The sequence below is a fragment of the Petaurus breviceps genome, unplaced genomic scaffold (assembly GCF_028583685.1).
Source record: "Petaurus breviceps papuanus isolate PSGF00001 unplaced genomic scaffold, PetGlider_PUasm1.0 156, whole genome shotgun sequence".
NCBI lineage: Eukaryota > Metazoa > Chordata > Mammalia > Diprotodontia > Petauridae > Petaurus > Petaurus breviceps.
In genome coordinates this window covers 5,899,583-5,922,124 of record NW_027185720.1, presented here as the reverse complement: position 1 = coordinate 5,922,124, position 22,542 = coordinate 5,899,583, and the positions used below count along the sequence as shown (strand labels likewise).

Here is a 22,542-nt window from a genome sequence, read left to right as displayed (position 1 = left end):
CTCTCTCTCTCTCCCTCTCTCTCTCTGTCTCTCTGTCTCTGTCTCTCCCTCTCCCTCTCTCCCTCCCTCTGTCTTTCTTTTTCTCTCACCCCTTTCTCATTTTCAAGTAGCAACAGACCACATGGTAACAGAAGTGTCTCAAAAGACAATCGGAATATGTAAAGAGCCACTTAATTCACTTAATAGAGAAAATAGAACAAAAAGATGCTGCTACATTGCCTTCACACCATACTTTCTAATACTTTTTCCTAGGGGTGTGTATTATTATTGGAATGTACCACTGATGTGTATTTCTTAGTATAGATTAATGGAGTGTTTCAAGAGGACCGGAATGGAATGTAACCAAGTGGATCACCTATAACCTGACTTAGCTCTCATGTAAATGATAACTCAGAGGACTAAGTGACTTATTTAATATGCCAATACTGCTTAAAAACAGATTGTGGGTGTAGAGATCAGAGGGATTTTTAAAGATCATCCCATTTTCAATGACAATAGTTCTGTTTTTCTCCCCCTCCAATAATCCAGTCTGCTCTATTTTAGAAACACTTGTCCAGGGTTAAGGTAAGCATGATTGCTTCTGTGAACTAAATATTACCTAAAGCTGTGTAAGTATGAATATGGCTCCTTCAAGGAGCTGACATTCCCAGGGAGTTATTTATGTCCTGAAACTGGACGATTTAACATGTTACTGGTCAATGTGGTATCTATTCGAGACTCAGCTCCTATTCTCCCTCCTTCACAGGACCTTTCCTTATCTCCAGAATATTAGTGCAATGCCTGAAATTACTTTGTATACTTATCTGAACACATTTTGCTTCATTCCAGTTGAATGCACTCTCCTTGAGAGCAGGAATTATTTTTCCCTCCATTTGTCCTTCAGTCCTCACTGTCTAGCCCTCTTCCTGTAAAATATGTAACTAAAAAGTACCCGATGAATTGAATTGAACTGAAACTTTAATGTAAACTGGCCAGTTTCATATTCTACTAGTTCTCAAGATGAATTATTTTTCTAGAATTCAGTGTGCATCCTGTGTGTGTGTGTGTGTCTGTGTGTGTGTGTTGGGGGGGGATGTAGAATATAAAGGAGCTTAATGTTGGGAATGGCACATAATAGACACTTGATACATATTTGTTGATTGATTAATTGTTTAGGAGGGGCATACCTTTTAGAAGAGGGAGGTGAGAACCCAACTGTATTCTGTCCTTATCAGACTCTTCTGGGATACTGCCTTTAGTTCTAAATTCCATCGTTTAAGGAGGCTATTGAGAAATTAAACTGAGAAGGCTCTTGAGCATATTCTCAGGAAAGGAACTAGGATGATGAAGGATCTTGAATTCATGATTTCTGAGGATTGGTTGGTGGAGTTGGAAATGTTTTGTCTTGAGAAAAGAAGACTTAGGGGAAATAGTAGCTATCTTCAAATGTGTGAAGGATTATTACGTGGAAGAAAGATTAGACTTGTTTTATTTGGTCCCATAAGGCTGAACCACCACAGGCAACTGGTGAAAGGTTCAAACAGGCAAATTTAGACTTGATGTAAGGAAAATTCCCTAGCATTAGAACATCTAAAAGTGGAATGGCTAACTTTGAGAGGTGTTGGCTTCCCATTTGGAAGTCTTTGAACAGAGGCTGTATTACTCCTGATAGTATGTGTTACAGGGACACCTCATTTTATTGGAATTTGATTTATTCTGCTTCATAGATACTGCATTTTTTTTTTCAAAATGGAACGTTTGTGGCATCCCTGTGTAAAGCAAGTTTATTTGGTACTATTTTTCCTACAGCATGTGTTCTCATCACGTCTCTGTGTCATATTTAATTTTTTTGCAATATTTCTAACTTTTTCATTATTATTATTATTATTTATGTTATGGTGATCTGTGATCTTTGATGTTACTGTTGTAAATCACTTTGGTGCACCAAAAACTGCAGCCAAATAAGATGGTAAACTTCATTGATAAATGTTGTGTGTGTTCTGACTGCTCCATCAACCAGCTGTTCCTCCATCTCTCTCCCTATCCTCAGGCTCACTATACCCTGAGACACAATAATACTATTGGAATTAGGTCAGTTAATAATCCTACTGTAACCCCTAAGTGTTCAAGTCAAAGGGAGAGTCAATCCACATGTCAGACTTCATTTTTGTCTTATTTTAAGATATTGCCACAACTACCCCAACATTTTACAACCACTACCTTTTTCAATAAGTAGCTACCAACATCAATCTAAGACCTTCAACCAGTAAAATTATTATGTTTTTCTGAAGGTTCAGATGATGATTAGCATTTTTAGCAATAAAGAATTTTTAAAATTAAGGTATGTACATTTTTAGACATGATATTATTGCACACTTAATTGACTATGGTATAGTTTAAGCATAACTTTTACATGCACTGGAAATCCAAAAAAAATTCATGTGACTCTCTTTATTGTGGTGTCGTGGAACTGAACACTTAATATCTCCAAGGTTTACCTTTATGGTGAGGATTCCTTTATTATGGGTTGCAATAGATGGTCATTGTCTTTCCCAATTCTTAAATTCTATTATTTTGTGAAGTTTTCTAATAGGTTATCTTGTGTAAAAGGTCTCTAAAGGTCTTTTAGAAAAGGTTGTGGGTATGTGTTGCCCAGATATTGTTTGGACTAGATGGTGTCTGTGCAAGTGGTAACATCCCACACCATAGTCTTGGTGACTAGCTTTATTTACAGACACTCAATTGGATGTCCTTAGATGTGAAATCTGCTTCTGTCTTTGTCTATATATCTGTCATCTTGGAGGAGTTCTCTATCCTTGTCCCTCTGTTATTTATGAAATGGGGATAATGAGGCATGATCTGCCTTCTTTACAGGCATTTTTTGAAGTCTTATGAGCCCTTCATTGTGAAATAACATAGCCTTTCAGAGTACTTTTTATATTATGAAGAACTAGAGATTTTTTTAGAGATAGCCAGCTGTTACATTTTTAAAAGAACAAAAGCATATGTACAGAGACACATCTAGGATAGGGAAATTTGGGCTTTCCCCCAGGGTGCTGACATTGTGGGGGTACGCTTTTAACCAATGGATGTATGTATGTGCCTCTTTCTCAAAGTAGACTTTGAGAACAAACAGTTCCATTTCCTTACAGGTTTTCCAAACATGGCTCGAGCTGTGTAGCATAACCCTATTCTATCACTTAACTTGTCACCTTCTCCTTGGGTCCACTTTGTCCTCTAGCACTGTAGTGTTTTCCCAGACTAGTTTGGGAGCAGGTCCCCTGTTGTTGCTGTTCAGTGTTCAGTCACATCTAACCCTTTGTAACCGCGTGGACCATAGCATGCCAGACACTTCTAGCTTTCACTATCTCTTAAAGTCTATCCAAGTTCATGTTCATTGTTTCCATAAGGCTATCTCCATCTCATCCTCTGCCATTCCTTTTGCCTTCAGTCTTTCTCAGCATCATGTTTGTTTTTACCCAATAAGCCCTGTCTTCTCATTATGTGTCTAAAGTATCTAAGTTTCAGCTTTAGTATCTGACCTTCCAGGGAATAGTCTGAATTAATTTCTTTAAGTATTGACTGGTTTGATTGCCTATAAAATGGAAAGGATGCATAGATTTAAAGGATTAGATACGGCAGAGAGAGTGTCTGAAGAACTATGAACAGTTTCACAATATTGTCCAAGAGACACCAACGGCAACAACAAAACATTCCAAAGAAAGAGAAGAGCAAGAAAACAAAATGACATTCTGACGAGGCTTGAAAAGTGTCTGCGGAAAGAAGGAAAGGGGAAAGGGAAAGATACAGCCAAGCAAATGCAGAATTCCAGAGAACAGCCAGGAGAGATGAGGCTGTCTTAAATGAGTGATGCCAAGAAATAAAAGAAAACAATGGAGTGGGAAAGACAAGGGATCTCTTTGAGAAAATTCGACATATCAAGGGAAAGTTTCATGCAAAAATGGGCATGATAAAAGCCCAAAATGGTAGAGATTTAACAGAATCAGAAGAGGTTAAGAAAAAACGACAAGAATACACTAAAGAACTATTCAAGAAAGATCTCATCATCACCGATAACCACGATGGTTTGGGTCCTGATGTAGGGCCAGATATCCTGGAGATGAAGTCAGGTGGGCCTTACGTGCCATCCCTTAGTATTAATATATTTTTAGCTGTGGCTGTTCAGTAGGGGTTTGTCTTTCCCACTGTTGATCTGTCTTTTCAGTTTTTCTATGTGGCTATTGTTACTAAATGCAGCCTGTCTCTGGGGAAAATGCTGCTAATTAATCCTTATTTTTGATGATGAACTAGGAAAAACCTCCTGAACTCTTGATGTGCCCATTTAAATTGTTCTCATGGAAACCTTACAGTCACAGAAAATTTGATCAAAAGAGGCCTAGGGAGGAAGAAAGAAAGACAGAAGCAGCTGAGCACCAGAGGATCCCTCCCTACCCATCCCAAAGAAGGACTTCTTCACAAGTCGCAGCTAGCATTTGCCCTTGGGAGAGACTTACCAAGTGAATTAAACAGGAAAGCAAAGAGTGGAACTCGATGGAAAATTCTTATCTTTGAAGTTATCAGGACAACAGGCCCAGTAGATAGAGAAGTTAACTTTGTTTGCCATTGAGTTAAGCTAATAGAATGTTAATATGTGTTTAGTTAAGAACACAAATGCACACACATATGTTATATATATGTACACAGATATATATATACACACATATACACATATCTATCTATCTATTCATATATAAACACACACAGACATATATCTCTGCATATGCAGTTATATACAGGAAAACTAATCTTCCTGATTCCAAATCTAGCCTCAGACACTTATTAGCTGTGTGACCCTGGACAAGTCACTTAACCCTGTTTCCCTGAGTTTTCTTATCTGCAAAATGAACTGGAGGAAAAAAATAGCAAACCATTCTAGTATCTTTGTCAAGACAATAACAAATGGAGTCATAATGTATCAGACATGACTGAACGATAATACTATATGTATATACACATACACATACACATACACAGGTCACTTAAAATTTGTCTACATAGGGATAGGAACTGAAACAAGAATTTTCTGAACTCCCTCATTTGATCCAGGTCAGCAACTAGTCTATAATTTAGAGTCATAGAGAGCTATCTAGAACACTTAAAAGTTAAGTGACTTACCCTGGATCATAATTAAAGGATGAGCTAGAAACAAGACTGGAACTCAGGCTTTCTGGTCTCAGGGCTATCTCTGTGTCCACTGGGCACAAATGCAAAATAAAGTGACAAGCTAGTGCTGTTATTTAGAAAACTCTTGCCATAGTCCTGATATGAAGAAAAAAGAAGGTAGGGAGCCTGGATTATTCATATTGAATGAAATTTATTTTTTTTCTGCTCATTTTTTTCAGTTTGTTTTGTCCATAATTGTAGCTGATGTCTTTATAGAACTCTATGCCTGTTGAGCACTCGACCAGACCTCATCTCATCTGATGCTTATAACAGCTTGGTCAAATCTATGATATGAATATTACCATTATACAGATGAGGAAATTAAGAGTCAGGACAACTGAGGGACTCTGCAAAATTATAGAGCTAGCAAGTAGCAGATCGAGGAGTTTTTAGACTGTTCAGTGATTTTCTCAGGATATAACAGATGCCTACATTGGGTTTGGAGAAAAAAAAGGTAGAGTTCTAGAATGAGAATTAGAGAACAGAAGGGCTACTAACATTTTATTCCATTTCATATGCTTTTAGTAGATGCCCCCGTCTATTTAAGTACAGCATTGTGGTAAGAAATTTTTCAAATTTACAAATGTTGATGGTATATAATCCCTAGCCTCCTAGATGCTACAGTCTAACTGGAGGATTAGATAAAAACACAGATACATCTGATAGTAAGCATTCTAAAACCAGTGCAACAGGGAATTTATAAATAAAATACTAGGGGAGATAGGGGAAAGAAGAACCCAGACAAAAGGAATAATGTGAGCAGGGCCAAGTAGAAAAAATGGTTTATCCTCCAAATGAACATGGGCATACCTACTTTATCAGTCAAATGATATGGATTTATTAAGCACTATGTGTGCTGAGGGTCAGCAAGGTGGTAGAGGGAATAGAGTACTGGGCTGGGAATCAGGAAGACTTATGTTTTTGAAATCAAATATGGCCTCAAACACTTATTAGCTGTGTGACCCTGGGCAAGTCACTTAACCCTGTTTACCTCAGTTTCCTGATCTGTAAAATTGGAAAAAAATAAGTTAGAGAAGCAAATGGCAAACTGCTGCAGTATATTTGCCAAGAAAAACCCAAATGGGGTCCCGAAGAGTTGAACATGACTGAAAAATGAATGAAAAACAGATGTGTCCTAAGCAATGGAAGAAATTTCAACAAACATCGAAATACCTACATTATGCAAATTGTTAAAGGAAATGCAGCAATAACCAAGTTACAAAATGGACCTTCAAGAGCACAACCTGGTGAGAATACATAAGACACATACACACACACACACTCCAACCAAATGAACAAACCAAAATTATACTACAAATTTGAACATTATAAGTGAATATGTTAGGAACAGACAAAGCCAAATAAGACACAAACTTGATGCAAGAAGGGACAGACTGGGGGTGAGAACGATTTAGACACGACAGATTTAGGTGGCAGATGAGACATATACATATCTGTGTGTACATGTTTGTATACAGCAATTGAAGGAATTCGTTTTGCTTGGTCATGCATATTTTACAAGAGTTTTCTTTTTCTTTTTTTTAAATTGGGTGGATGTGGGATGGAGAAAAAATAGATTTATGTTAATTTTAAAAATAGAGAGGTGGGAGGACTGCTACAGATACGGAATGTTGCATGCACTTTCAGATTAGATTACTGTATTGTTAGTTATACTTAACTATTTTCCTTTGTTGGAAGAGACCTCTTATGAAGTAGGAGTAATTTGTAAATATTTGCAATGTGAAACAAGATAAAACAAAGCACATCCATTAAACTTTGAGAATACCTCACTTTTGCACATTAAAAGAAATGTTTCCAATTTATATATTTGTTATTTATAAATATATTCTACTTAAAATTTCTAAATGTTATTTTCATGTCGATTAAATATTGCTTTATAATTATATTTCTAATTATGAATATTTTATAAACATTACAATGTTAATAATATTTAGTCTTTAAATATTGTAAAATTTAATAATAAATATTTTTAAAAGCTTCAGAAGAGGGCTGGTGAGGCTCTTACGTATGATGGTGTCTGAGTTAATCGTACAGGGATACCAGACATATTACAGGGTTAGAATCAAAAGTACCTGGCAGGTTATTGGATGTGAGAGGTGAAGTGAAATAGAAGGTTAAGAGGATTCAAGTTTCAGTGACAAAGTTTGTTGATATCATCAGTGAAAAGGGAAATGAAGAGGAAATATTGTTAGAGAAGAATGGTGACTTCAGTTATCCAGTGTTTTCCAAACCTCATATAAACTAAGGTTTGGTACAATAAACATAGTATAGAATTGTTGTGAATTTTTAACAATTAGCCAGAAGAAACATTGGAGAAAATATTAAGATTTATTGACTGAATCCCTTCAGAGAAAGTAACTTTTAGTATTATTGGAATGACAGTTTCTCAAATGATTCAGACCTACATTTGAAATTTTAAATGATAAAATTTAGATCTGCTTTATACGTTGTCCATCACTTTGCTTGTGGTAAAGTGGGTATATGGTGATTTCATAGCAACAGTGGAGTAGAAATGTAGCATACAGGATAAATAGCTGATCTCAGTTAGTGAGACCAGTTTTCAAATTGTAATTCTGATGCATACTGTCTGAGTGATTTGAGCAAGTCATTTAACCTCTTGGCTCTTTGGGAAGCTCTCTATGGGGTTCTGAACTCTCTGTCTGTCTCTGTCTCCCTGTCTCTCTCTGTCTCTGTCTCTCTGCTCCCTGCCTGTGTGTTTGTGTGTGTGTGTGTATGTGTGTGTGTTGACTTTGTCTTGGTTTTGGTCATTGAAATTGAAGTAAAATTATAGAACTAAAGAATCTCAGAATTTGAAGGAAGCTGAACTCTTGTCCATTTCACACCCATCTCAGAACATCCCTTATAACATCCCCACAACATAATCTTGCAGTCTTCATTTAAAGGTGTTTTTAGAGTGGCACTTGCATCATCCTGAGGTAACCCATTCTTCCTTACAGTGAGAAAATGCTATAACTGGTTGAGCTGGAAAGCCAGTACCAAGCATTGCATTCACTGTTTGTAAATATGGCACTTTGGAAAATTCCATGAAAGTTCACTCTGTTCTTTAATGATTTGCTGCTTAATATACTGAGAATAGGTAATGAACTTATACATAAATATGAAATCTTCTGCTTTAGAATTAAATGAAAGTGTACTCTTGGGTTTGTACCAATGGTCTAAGATGGAGGTGGCAAAATTGGGCTGAATAACTGCCTTTTGTACTTCAGTTTGCCTGTTGCCTTTGAAAGAAGATTTTCCTGGCCACGTCGCCCCTTACTCGATAAACCTCAGTGGCTCCTGTTAACTTTAGGATCAACTATGAACGTATCTTTTTGTCATTTAAGGCTCATCTCAAATAACCCGGTCTCTTCCTATCTCTCTAGTGTTCTTGCATATTGCTCCCATCCATGCACTCCACTGTTCAATCACACCATTTTTCACACATGCTACATTTTCCTTCCTTCCTTCCTTCCTTCCTTCCTTCCTTCCTTCCTTCCTTCCTTCCTTCCTTCCTTCCTTCCTTCCTTCCTTCCTTCCTTCCTTTCTCCCTCTGGAAGCTTTGGACATTTCTGACTTAAGATGATTTATCTCTCCTTAGGCAGCCTGGTCCCCACCCACACCACCATCACCATTTTGGTGAAAAACTTATTGTGGACACCAGATCTCCCTTAAACTGATTATAACTCAGAATTCCAGAACTCAAAAGATCTCCCTGCCTCAGCTCACTCCAGCAGCAGGGATTTCAATCCTTTGTCATTGTACCCTGCTGCCTGCCTTTTCCTTGGCTGAGTCCCTTTCTTGGAATATTGTCCCAAGTGGCTTCCTTTATGACTTGGCTCAAATGCCACCTCCTTAAGGAGACTTTTTTCCATTCTTCCTACAATACCTACACACCCCCACCTCTCAGTTACTACTGCTTTCTCCTCTAAGGGTACATTCCATTTACTCTATACTTGTTTTTTTTTACGTGCAAAACTAGGTATGCCTTTTTCTCTCCACTCAGAATGTAAGTTCCTCAGAGGTAGCATGGGATAGTGGATAGTGAGCCAACCTGAGAATCACGAGGACTAGGTTCAAGTCCTGATTCTAACACATACTGGTTATATCACCCTGGGCATCACTTAACCTTTGTGTCCCAGGAAACCCTCAGACCATAAGTTGCAGATCAGGTTCTGACCTGCATTGGTAGGGGAAGTCTCCATACAGTCAGATCCTTGTATCAACAAATTCTAGATTTAGTCTTCCCTTCTTTTCTCCCACCAAGAAAGTAAGTTGTTTGAGGGTAGGGATATTTTTTCCCTCTTTTTTATGTTCTCAGCACTTAGCACAGTGCCTGACATATAGTAAGTACTTAAGATTTATTTGTTGATTGATTAATATATATATAAGTGTCTTGAACCTTTAAGTTTTTTCAGGGGTTGACTGTTCTCAATTATGTGTAAAAAGGGCAAGTAGTTATATGATATAGTTCTTCCTTTCCATTATCATTACTTGGACTCTGTGACATATGGAAGGGTTAAACCATTAACAATATAAAAATACTGGGCCTTTAAAAGAAGATTTTCTTTATTTAATTATGCATTAATTCAATTCCAACTGAACCCATACCTATTCTTTTTATGTTTATGGCCTCGTGAGATGCTGTTGGCTGAGTGTTTCAGCCCAACCTATCCATGGCATGCCAACTAGAAGCAATTTCAGTTGCTGTCTTTTGTTTCATTGCCCTTCCCTCCCCCTTTCTCTCCCCCTTCCCTTCCATCTGAGCTTATTGCCAGGTTTTAAATAGAGAGGAAGGAATGGACAGCTATTCAACCAAATATAAAATATCTGAAGGTCAAATTACTGCCGCACACTGGCTGCATGACCTATTAAAAGTCAAAGCCATTCTTGTGATAAAGATTTGCGATGAGCTGATTGTAGTCTATGCAAGACTGACTTCTGAATGCAATGAGCTTCAGTGTACGTGAGTTTTCTTCCTTTTTTTTTCTTTTTTAGCTGAGCTAGTGAATTTAGTTCATGCTGTCTTTAGGACAAATGTAGCACTTGATTTGTATTTCTTTTTGTTTTGATGAGGGAAGGCAAGGCATTCGGGGTAAAGTGACTTGCCCAAGGTCACACAACTAGTTAAGTGTCAAGTGTTTGAGGTCATATTTGAACCCAGGTCCTCCTGATTTTGAGTCTTGTGCTCTATTCCTTGCCCCCTTCTCATTTCATTCTTGAGAAAACATACCTGTGATCAGAGATTGTGACTGAGATGTAGAAGTGTGGGGGAGACAGGATGTTGAGGCAGTGGGATGGAGTGGAAGGAATGCTGACTTTGAAATCAGGAGAGATATGGGTTCCAATTCTACTTCTCATTACTACTTACTGATCACAGGCAAGACGTTTAACCTGTTTAAGACTTGGTTTCTTTCTCAGTAAAGTGGGAATAGAGAAACAACATGACCTATAGCATCTTCCTGGGATATAGAATAAAATATTAGAAATAGTGACTGCCAAGTATAGAGCCTCTCAAGGTTTTCAAATCATTTAAAATATTTTCTCACATGATCATAATAAAAGTCCTGAGAAATATGTGAACGTGGCATGAGTCAGGAATACCTGATTTCAAACTTATCCTTGACTCATACTGGTTGCATGACCTTGGGCAAGTCACTTCCCAGTGCTTCAGGCAACTCTGCTAAGTTACAGAGTAATTACTGATGTTCATTAGTAAAAGGAGTATCCTCCCTGGGATTTCTCTAGAATGATGAAATCTTAGGTCATTTTGCCCTTTTCCTCCAGAAAAAAATGGAGATAATAATATCATATACTTGGGATTTTTATGATGACCAAATGAGATAACATTTAAAGTATTTTGAAAACTTTGAGGGGATCTCTACATGTCAGTGATTATTATTGCTATTGTTTTTATTATATAAAATATATTATTATACAATATAACAATGATTATATTTAACATATATAACAATTATTACTATGATTAGTCTGCATGTCATTACATAAAATGGAGATGCTTTGCTATTGTAAGTAATTTACGATTGATTGATACCATCATTAACTCAAGCAAATCTCTTTCTCTAGGGATATAGAACTTTTTTTTTAAAGATCACTTGAAAGATATTCTTCAACTTGTTAGTGAAGAAATCTATATTTTTTATTCAACAGGAATAAGATTGAACATTGTTATTCCCCCAAAGGAAATTTTTTAAAACACTGCTTTCCAAAGTACTACATTGAATCAGATGAACCTTTTAAAAATGGATTCATGTAGGTTTATGTAAAAATGAGTTTAATATTTATGAAGACTAACTACTGAATGTTTGTTATAAAGATATGGAAATTGGGTATGTTAAGCTAAAGGGAAGTGATATACTTTGACTACAACCTGGACTGAACACAGAGGTTCCAATTTTAAGAGATGAATTTGGTAGATGGCAGAATTGCCATCAAAGCTGTAGCAAAGAATCACTGTCAAAGTGATTTCCTACAATATACGTCTGAATGTGTCATCCCTCCACTCAACAAACTCCAGTAGCTTCCTATTACTTTTAGGATCAATTATAAACTCCTGTTTGATATTTAAGAGGAAAAACAGGATACATCCCCTTGCCATATCCTCTGTTCCTGGTAATGGAGTTCAGTGGTCCTCCTCACTTCTCTTTAAGTTAAAGCCATGGATGGAAAGAAATTGCCCAAAGATTACTCTGAACCTGATGAATATGAAGATGGCTATGGTGAGAAACATATAAAGTAAGAGTAACCCATAACCCAATCTGTCTTGACTGAACTAATTCTCAGGTTCCATGATAGAGGGATCTAAGCATTTTAACATCCTTTGGATTATGACTAGGACTGGGAATGGGATTTTTCACATGTGTAGAGTCATTGGATCACAGATATAGAACTAGAAGGAATTTTAGAGGCTTCCTAGTCCAACATCTTCATTCTTTGAGGCCAAGAGAGGTTAAGTAACCTGCCTAGAGTCATACAGGTAATGAGAGGAAGGATTTGAACCCAGCTTCTTTGACTCCAAAGTTAGTGCTCTAGAAGGACATCATGCTTACACTGTCAACATAATTCATGCCAGCTGTGATTCTATGACATCCTGGAGAGATCATCACAATATACCCATTTTAGGGATGACCTTGAAGACCATCCTTGAACATATAGTTCAAGACATTGACTGAAGCTCATTTGATCTAATATCTTGGATGTTTACATTATGTAAAATCAGATTTCTAGTGTTTGATAGAAACCACTTGAGTAATTTTCTGGATTCAAATTATTGGGATCATCTTCATCTACATATAGTCAAAAATAAAATTGTATAATTGAATTTTAGATGGGAAATAGATATTTTCTGTCTTTTTAACACACCTGTTTTATATTAAACTATAGATTTCTATAAATACTTTTTATTTTGGTTTTGTGTTACCCCTATAACATACTCCATATCTCAGACAATATGTATAACTAATTGACTCCACTTTTTCCTTCCTTAATATTTTGAGTCATGTTATTTCCTATTCGTGGGATCTGCTTTCTTCTTTCTTTTCTTGTCATCATCAGTTTTCTCATTTTTTCAAAGCCAAATACATGTCAAAATGCCTTCTCCCATGTCATTTTATATGTATGCATATAGATACACATACACATATGTATATATACACATGTATACATACACACTTGTATATATACATGCATATATATTGCACATATACCTGCTATATTAGATATGTATACACACATATATTACACATACACATATACCTGCCATATTCACTTAAAATATTCTGACTTGTGTTCTAGTTATGTCTTTGACTAATCAAGCAGCCTGTCATTTTTCTTATCATGCACATAAACGCTGAATGGATATATGGTGCTGCAGAGATGAATTAAAGAGGACAACTCATAGACTGACTTGCACCAAGGAAGTTGTGCACACAAATATTCTCATTCATATAGAGCTTTAACTTTCCCTGAATCTGCCATCAATACAGAACATTACTATTGTGCAGATAATCGGTCAAGGAGAATTTAGAAGAGAGATAGGTCTGTTAGGTGCTTCCTGTAGTAAAAGTCAAGAGACAGATTTCACCCACTTGCATTTGGTTCTGCCTTGGCCTTTTTATGCTATAAACACATTTTAAATTTATTGTCAAAATTTTTCACATTCATAATAATAGCTAAAAATAATACCTAACATTTATATAGCACTTTCTATGTGCTAGGGACTATGCTAAGCATTTTACTATTAATTTCATTTGATCTTCACAACTGTGGGGAGTAGGTGCTATTATTAATCTCCATTTTACAGATGAGGAAATGGAGGCAAATGGACGTGAAATGACTTGCCCAAGGTCATACAGCTAATACATGTCTGAGACTATATTTGAATTCAAGTATTCCTGACTTCTGGCCCAGGTCCACTGCAGCACCTAGAAGAACAAGGGGCAGCAATATGTCTCCCCATATATCTAACTACTTCTTTTGTTCCAGTAAACTGAATGTTTCCCTCTAAAAATCAAACCTATAAATGAAGCTTATGTGTAGAATACCATCAGAGTTCTAAGAATGAGAATACAACCTGTCCCTTGGAGATATGGCATCATCACTAAAAAATCTGGGAAATCTGGGATGTAAGATATATGATGGAGGATTTCCTCAAGACATTTGTTTTTCAACAATTTGTTTTTCAGCCCATTCAGGTGTGGCTTCCCTTCTGGCACTAGGCAGACTTTATAAACCCATGGATTTTTCTTATTTTAATTTTGATTGGTGTTTTCTTAACTTAAATTTTGATTTTTCAATTAAGAAACATCTATTTTATCCCTCTCCTAACCCCCACTGTGAAAAAAATAAAAGTAAACAAGACCATTGTGATGTATATTAACTATATATATATACATATATATAGTTAAGGAAAATAAATTCCCACATTAGCCATGTTAAAAAATGTGGGTCTCATTCTTGCATTTATAGTTCATTGCCTCTGTTAGGAAGTGGGTTGTATTCTTCATCAGCAGTCCTCTTGAATCATAGTCAAGTCATTGCATTGATGCAAGGCTTTTTAAAATGCTGTTATAATATGATTTCCTTTCCTGGCTCTCTGCTCATGTCATTGTGTATCAGTTCATACAAGTCTTCCAGTCATTTCCAGTTATACTAATGTTTCTAGCTTATCTCCCTCCCTTCCTCAGTGAAATTTCCCTCCTAACAAAGAAAAACAAACCACACAGCACAGAAACTAAGTATGATAGCATATATATTATTCCCTATCTATAATTCTACACCTATCCAAAAAAAATGGAGCTAAGTTATTTATAGCTAAAAATTTGAAACAATACCTTAAATCTGCATGCAAAATCAAGCAGAAGAAGATCACAAATTTTTTATAAATTACTTTTATTTTTTATGGAAAAGAGCTTATGAGCCTTTAATCTACTCTGTAGTATTGTAAAAAAAATCAAGCTATAATCTATGAAAAGTCAAATTTTGTTGCTGAGTCATTTCAATCATGTCTTAATCTTTGTGAACACCTTTTGTTTTTTTTTGGGGGGGGCGGGGAGTGGTTCATGGCAATGATATTGGAGTAATTTACCATTCCATCCTCCATTTCGTTTTACAGATGAGTAAAATACACAAATGGGGTTAAGCGACTTGGCCAGACTCACAGATCCAGTAAGTGTCTGAGGCCAGATTTGAACTAATGAAGATAAGTTTTCCTGATTCCAAGTCCAGTGCTTTATCCATTGAGCCACCTAGTTGCCCATGAAAGATCAAAACTAGCTACCAGATTCTAATATATACAAATAACTTGAAACCCAGTATAATGGAACGATCTGATATTAACAATTTAGGCAATATAATTCTACTTGTCACATTCCCAGAAACTTGATGGAAAAAATGAAATGTGAACAATTAAATGTAAAGTTATCAAGGTTTACATGCTATTCTAGCTGTACATCTCTCATTGACTTTATTGAAAGATGTAAATAAAACCCTACATAGTACTTTATAAACTGATGACATTTTTTAAAAAATTGAGATGAGATGTACTTACCTTTCCCTGGTTAGTTAATAATTAAGGTAATCCCTCAAGACAGCTCCCAACTCCATTATGAATGGAAAGGGAGTTTGATTTCATAGTTATATTACACAATCTTCTAAAGAAAATTTACCAGCCTTGCAATAATATATACATAAAGAGTATTCAGTGTGTAGTGGCAGTTTTTGTTGTAAAACATGAAAGTTTATGGATTGATTGACTGCAAACTAAATACGTTCTGGGTGGTACATCACAACTGAATACACTGACTCTAATTTCTAGCAGAATGTTAAAAGGGAAACAATTATATATGCACACATACATACATACATATATATGATACACACACCCACATACCCCCACCCCCACCCCTCCACCTATATATGTGTGTGTGTGTATGTAAAGCCAAACACAAGCAGCTTTCCAGAAGACTGCTGCTGTGAATAGCTTTCAAGATTCTGTTTACATAGTATAGTGAGCTCTCTATTCAATAACAAATCAGAGCAAAACATTCATAGAAAATCAAAATACAGCATTCACAATGTTACAACTTGTCACAGAAAATCAAAATACAGCATTCACCTTGCCGCAACTCAACAACATCACTAAAATGGCTACATAGTTTTCATCAAAGTGGTCACATAGTTTTAAACAAAGTACTTTCATTTAGTCAGTCACAAAATCTTTAATTCAATCACAAAGTACAAAAGTCAAAATTATCCACCCCTAGGTCACAGTAAATCATAATCGTTTCAGTCAGTACACAGTATCTAAGTAAAGTCTTCTTTCAGGTTGACTTGAGGCTGGCTTTCAGCTTCCATGGTTTCTCTTCCATGGTCCCAGCTCCAACTGTCACCTGGGTTCAAAGGCAGGCAGCTCCCAGTTCCTTGTCCAGCTCTTTGTCTAGTTCTTCATCCAGTTCCCATTCCATATTGAAATTCACAGTGTCCAGTCTACCTTGAGTCCTTCACAGTTCCTGTTTCTGGGAAGCTAAAACTTGACAGAGCCACATAATATTCAAACACATTGCCGGCACCATCAGTTCACTATCTGCCTGTGAAATCAACTCAGACCCACAAACAAGGTCCAAGAGGTCAGCAGAAATTATCAATAAAGTCCCAGGACCTCCAACACCCTCCTCCAGGACTTCTGTAAAGATACAACCAGAAAATCTTCTTTCAGGGCTTCCAGTAAGTTCCCAGGGTTTCTGCACAAAGTATCACAAACAAACATCAACACAGATAGAGCAGACAAACAGAGTGCCAGGGTACCACAAGTTTTCTCCTTATTGACTCTGCCACCACAAGAGTCCTCTTCTCAGTTCCCTTGTCTCTAGCCTGGAAATTCTCCTTATATATGGTCATTAGCTCCTCCCATTCCTGTTGCAGGATTTCATGTCTTCTAGGGTTCACAAGTTGTGGGGTTCATACATTCTGTTTCTTTCTTTCTTTTTGCTTTTTTGGAGAGGGGAAGGTAGGGCAATTGGGGATAAGTGACTTGCTCAAGGTCACATGACTAGTTTTGTGCCAAGTGTCTGAGGCTGAATTTGAACTCAGGTCCTCCTAATTCCAGGGCTGGTGCTCTGTTTACTGCAACACCTAGTTGCCCCAATATGTTCTGTATCTTAAAAGAATTGATACAAGCCTCCAAAGAAACTTGAACTGAAACAAGGTGTGAACTACTTTTGTGCTTGCCATTACAATGCATAGATGTATACCAATCTTTTCTCAAGAATTTAGCAATTTTAGTCTGTTTTCCCATATTTCTAGGCATTAGTTATATTTATTGCAAAGTAACACAGCTTCAAGACAGACTGCTCTAGATTTATTACAGATTTTGTCTTATTCATTTGTTAATTTGACTCTATAATCAGTAATCTTTTGGGATATTGCAAAATTTTTTTGTCCTGTCTTCCAAGGTGGGCATTGTGAGTTTATAAATACCTTTATAGCCCTTTATAAACAACATCTGTTTATCTCCTATGTATTAGTCTGGTGTCTTAGTGATATATATATATATAGCATCATTTGTGTGCTTATGTATGGTAAGAGATTATCTGTGTTTGTAGGATGTGTATACATGCCTGGAGATTAACCAGGATTTAACAAGGTGTGGATATTTCAGCTAATCAGATGACAACCACCATGAGATTTGTTACTTTTGAGAATGATGTCATTCAGAGTAGCCATGAATATAAGAGAGAAAAGGAGAAGGAACTGATAGATAATTAGTCCCTTGAAGCCCTTGGTCTACCTGTGATGTGACAATATTTTGCCCATTAATACTTGTTTGAAAGTATTATTCAGATACCTTTAGGGTGAAAAAGTAGTTTAATATTAATATCTGACTTCATTCTATATGTGCATCAGTAGGAGCAACTGAAAATATTTAGCCTGGAGAAGTAAAGACTTTGTTGGGAGGGGAGTAAAAGAGCTATTACCATTATTTGAAAAATTGTCATGTGTGTGTGTGTGTGTGTGTGTGTGTGTGTGTGTGTGTGTGTGTGTAGGAGAATAGGGTTGTTTTATTTGGCCATAGAGGGACAAAAACAGGTATAAGGAATGGATAATACCAAAAAATTTAGGCTTGATGTAAGGAAAAATTTGTTACCTGAGAATGGATAAGCTGTCTTGGGGTGTAGTGAGCTCTCCCTCATTTGGAGGTCTTTAAGTAGAAGCTGAATAAGCACTTATCAGTCATCTTGTAGAGAATTTGATTTCAAGGATCCAATAGACAAATGACATCTTGTCTTCTTTTCAGTTGTGAGATTCTGTGACTTTTGTGATTCCTGGTCATAGTGGAGAAAGGGTTGGATTTGGAGTCAACAGACTTGATCTTGAATCCTACATGAACTTAAGTAACTTCATTTTCCTAGACCTCAATTTCCTCATTCATAAAATTGGAGGGTCAGACTAGATGATCTCTGAAATTCTTTCTGGCTGTAAATCTATGGTTCAATAATTTTCCCTGAACTGTGACTTTCTTCAGTCATCCTTCTTTAACCAATAAGAAACATAATAGGCAATACAAGGCAGTACCGATGGGAACTTAGCACTTCTAAACTCCAACTTTTGAAGGACTTTTTAATTAACTGGAAAAGAATGGACATTTGGTTTCCCACACAGTAGGATCACTTAGACAAATAGAAATAGCCTTGGTCTGGGAGTCAGGAGAACTGTATTCTAGTTGTGGCTTTGTCATTAATTATCTATACAACCTTTGACAAGTCATTTATTATTTCCATACTCTAATTTTAATTGTAAGTAAACTGGAAACAATAATATCTATCCTACTTATAGGACAGGTATAAGTAGTTTTTATTCTGAGAATTAAATGAATAAATAAAAGTGAGTTTTAAAAGTGCATTATATTATACATACGCAGATTTCCATATATACACATGTATCTGTGTATACATATATAATTTAGTCTCTAACTTTCTCTTTTTCCACCTAATCATAGACTCTTATAACTACTTGCAAATAATAGAAATATCTGGTTTATTTCTTGAATGTAGCAGTTAACTTTTTTTGTTTATTTCTTCAATTTGAGACTGTGCCATTGTTATTAGTATTAGGTCATATAATTTTCTTAGAAAATATGCATTTAAAAGAAAAGCATTCTAAAAATTTAGAGATGACCTAAAATACCTATTACCTCTCAAGTCTGCTGCTGACTCACTACCCTTCTCTAGTTACATGACCTAAAGTAGATTAGATGTGAATCAGAAAGCTCAGTCTCATTCCTATGCATTTCTGCATCATCAGAGGGACATCTAAGAAAGAAGACAGACTTGGCAATGACAGTGGAAGGGGAAAGGGCCAAAGAATAAAAAGAAAACACCTTTTTTATTTAAGTGAAATTCTTCTTCCTTTGTGCCAAAATTGGGCAGCTAACAAATGATATGATTTACGCATGACCGAACATTAATGGTCTTTTTGTGACTGACCCCATAGAGCTTCACATTTGTGAGAGTGGTTTCTGAGGTTATTGACCAACAGATGGCTCATAGCTTTCAAGATAACAAAACGACAGCAACAAACCTAGAGGGTGTCCATTTTATTTTTCTAGATGAGCAAACCTTGGGCAGGGAGCTTGCTAAAGGTTTCACACACAGTTTAGCAAAAGAGGTAGGGTTTGAGCCCAAGTCCTCTAACTAACTCAGATACTCTTTCCAATGCACAATAGCTGTCTAATGCTCATCTCCTTCTTTTTTGTGCTGGATGTGGTTGTTGGGGTCCTGAGGTATATATTGATTCAATCAACTTTCTTCTCTGTGTAAAAGATAATACAATGTTCTGAAAAATGGTGGATTTTAGAGCCATAAGTCACCATAAAGAACATCTGGTTCATTCATCCCACAAATATGATAAGTGTCTAATGTCTGTGTAATTTCATGTTACCTGAAGTAGGTAAATACTAAGTTTAGTCAAAACATGGTTATTGCCTTCACAAAACTTAGGATTCTTTTTTTTTTTTTGAAGCAATTGGGGTTAAGTAACTTGCTCAAGGTTACACGGCCAGTTATTTCTGGGTGTGGTGCTGAGTATCTGAGCCCGGATTTGATCCAGGTCATCCTGACACTGGAGCTGGTGCTCTTACTCGCTGAGCCACCTGGCTGCCCCTAAGCAATTAGGGTTAAGTAACTTGCTCAAGGTTACACGGCCAGGTGTTTCTGGGTAGGTGCTAAGTGTCTGAGCCCGGGACTTGATCTCTAGGTCATCCCAACACTGGAGCCGGTGCTCTTACTCGCTGTGCTTCCTGGCCGCCCCCAAACTTAGGATTCTATGGGGAGATAAGGCACAAACATTAATGACTACATCATGTAAAATCATAGATATGGATCATAGACTAAATGTATCAGAGAGGTCTAAAACAAAGGGCAATGTGAGTTCTGAGGTAGGCCTTCCTAGGTAAGGCATTATTGCCATTTTAGGGATAAGAAAACTTTCATGCCAAGGTAATTAAACAATTTGACCCAAATGTTACATCACAGAGAAACACTAGAGTATGTAATAGAATTTAAGCCTTTTTTTGTGTTCTTTTCACAACTCCACAATGCTTTTTCACCACTATTCCAAGCTAGTTATTTTTTTTTCTCTTCTTATCTTTGAGGTAAAATGAGGTAATCTGTGGATGTAATGTTTTCTAGAAGAATGGGACTTGCAGAAGGAACACGCCCTCTTTGAAGACAATAGTACAATTGAGTACCACTTAATAAATTACTTCTTAAGTGTTATAAATGAAGGCCTAGGTATCCACAGGACTTCATTTAACTTCTAAATCGTCCAACCTCTTTTATGCAATAGGAAAGTATCTCCCATTAGTATTGACCTTTGAGAGTTAGAATCTGAACCTAAAAATCAATTTAGAGATTTGGATACTGACATTTAGAATTTTAATTCATCCTATCTATATCTTGGGCAGCTAAGTGGTACAGCAGATACAGTACCAGGACTGATGTCAGGAATCCTAATCTTTCTGAGTTCAAATCTAGTCTCAGATATTTTTTTTCTTACAAGCTGTTTGATCCTGGGCAAGTCATTTAACCCTGTTTGACTCAATTTCCTTATCTGTAAAATGAGCTGGAGAAGGAAATGAAAAATCACTCCAGTATCTCTGCCAAGAAAGCCCCAGATGGGGACACAAAGAGTCAGACATGATTAAAATGTCTGAACAATAGCAATCTGTACCTTAGTAAGCTTATCAGTAAAAGTAGCATGATGATACTTACTATTATTCCAGCTGGTAGAGTAAAAGTGTTGGACTTGAAGTCAGGAAACAGTGCTGCTAGTTGGTGGTTTTGTAATCATGGGCAAAGAATTAATATTTCACAGTTACTTTTCTTATCTATAAAATGTCCATCTTACAGGGTTGTCATGAGGAAAACACCTTGCCAATTGTAAAGCTCTTTATATGAGTGATTATTCTAATGTGTTTTGCTAATCATAAATCAAAGAAACATTTTGTACATATCAAAAAATTCAGTTCCTGATCTGGGGGGTTTCAGTGGGGTGGAAAGAGACAAGCAACACAATTAAAACAATGTGGGTTTTAACACCGTCTCTCAATATTTACAGGGTTCAGGCTGAATAGGCTATTGAAGAAACTTGTAGCAGTTATACTTCCTAAGATCTTAACAATAGATAATGGCCCTTGAAATGGGTGGATTATTGAAATAGTGGATAGTTGTTCCAAAGTATTATTGTTCCCCAGTCAGGTCCTGCTGGAGAAAGATTAGGTTAGAACTGATTTATTTTTAGTACTTTAGAACTACAGAAATTATTATGTCACCTTTTTATTTCTTTTTTAAATAAGGATCTCTCCAGGGATGTCCTGCTGCCTACAAGATAAAGTTGAAATACTTCTGTCTGGTTTCCCAGGTTCTCCCAAAACTGCCCCCTTTCAAGTTTATTTCTTACTAATCTTCAGTAGAACTGTACACTCCATCCCAGTTGGTCCCTTCTCTATCTCTTAAAACCTACCTTTTCCTTCTTGTCTTCTTCCAGAATCAGATACAGTTATCCACTCCATCAATCTCTCCCCCCCCCTTTTTTTGCTTTGTGGAGGGGGCAAGGGAGGGCAATTGGGGTAAGTGACTTGCCCAAGGTCACATGGCTAGTTTTTTTGTTAAGTGTCTGAGGCCTGATTTGACTCCAGGGCCAGTGCTCTATTCTCTGTGCCACCTAGCCACCCCTCAATCTCTTCCCTTAACAGAAATATATGTGAGACCTCACTGAGGCAAACCTTTCCTCAGAATCAGGTTCACATTATGGTACTTTGATTACTGGGGTTTTCCTATTCATTTTACCTTTTTGTCTGGCTTTTGAAACATATTTCTATTTTCACCTCTGATACCTCATTGCCTCCTAACTTAAATTTTACTTAAGTATTTTTTGACTACTTTTCTATTTCTGATCAGTGAATAGTTCGTTAACCCGTAGTTTGTTTGCCTGGATTCCTGACCTACAACTTCTGATACTGGGAACTGTCTAGTGGCTAGGATAGATCCTAGGCCATTTTACTATAACAATTATTTGACCTAGATTAAAAGGTTTAAGAATAAGGAAATAATGGAGCATAGGCTTCTAAGGGCTTCCATGTGGAGACCTCAGTTAGACTATTGCCCACTGTCTTCTCAACAAACCTTGCTTATTTCTTGCCTTTCACTCTGCCTTATATGTATTTAAGCCCTAACCATCCTTCAAGGTCTAACTCAAGTCTTGCCTTTTCAAAGGGTGATTTCACTAACCATTCTAATTTGCACT

At 36.7% G+C, this 22,542-nt stretch overlaps 1 protein-coding gene across 3 annotated transcripts in view; it reads left to right on the top strand.

Annotated features, from left to right (window-relative positions):
• Positions 1-22,542, top strand: part of KCNC2 (potassium voltage-gated channel subfamily C member 2) — a 303,550-nt gene that overhangs the window by 195,033 nt on the left and 85,975 nt on the right. The window lies entirely within an intron of this gene.